Here is a 274-nt window from a genome sequence, read left to right as displayed (position 1 = left end):
TGGGCACAAATATTTTTGCTTTTTAGATGGATATACCGGTTACCATCAAATTCCTATTGCTCCTAAGGATCAAGAGAAGACAACATTTACTAGTCCTTTTGGAACTTTTGCTTTTCCAAGAATGCCTTTCGGATTATTTAATGCACTTGCAACTTTCTAGAGATGTATGATGTCTATATTTTGTAAGTTAATTGATGATGGATTGGAAGTATTTATGGATGATTTCTCTGTATTTGGAACATCATTTGACGCATGCTTAAATTACCTTGAAAAA

The sequence above is a fragment of the Phalaenopsis equestris genome, unplaced genomic scaffold (genome assembly GCF_001263595.1).
Source record: "Phalaenopsis equestris unplaced genomic scaffold, ASM126359v1 Scaffold000154, whole genome shotgun sequence".
In the NCBI taxonomy this organism is placed as follows: Eukaryota; Viridiplantae; Streptophyta; class Magnoliopsida; order Asparagales; family Orchidaceae; genus Phalaenopsis; species Phalaenopsis equestris.
Note: the sequence above shows the minus strand (reverse complement) of the source record.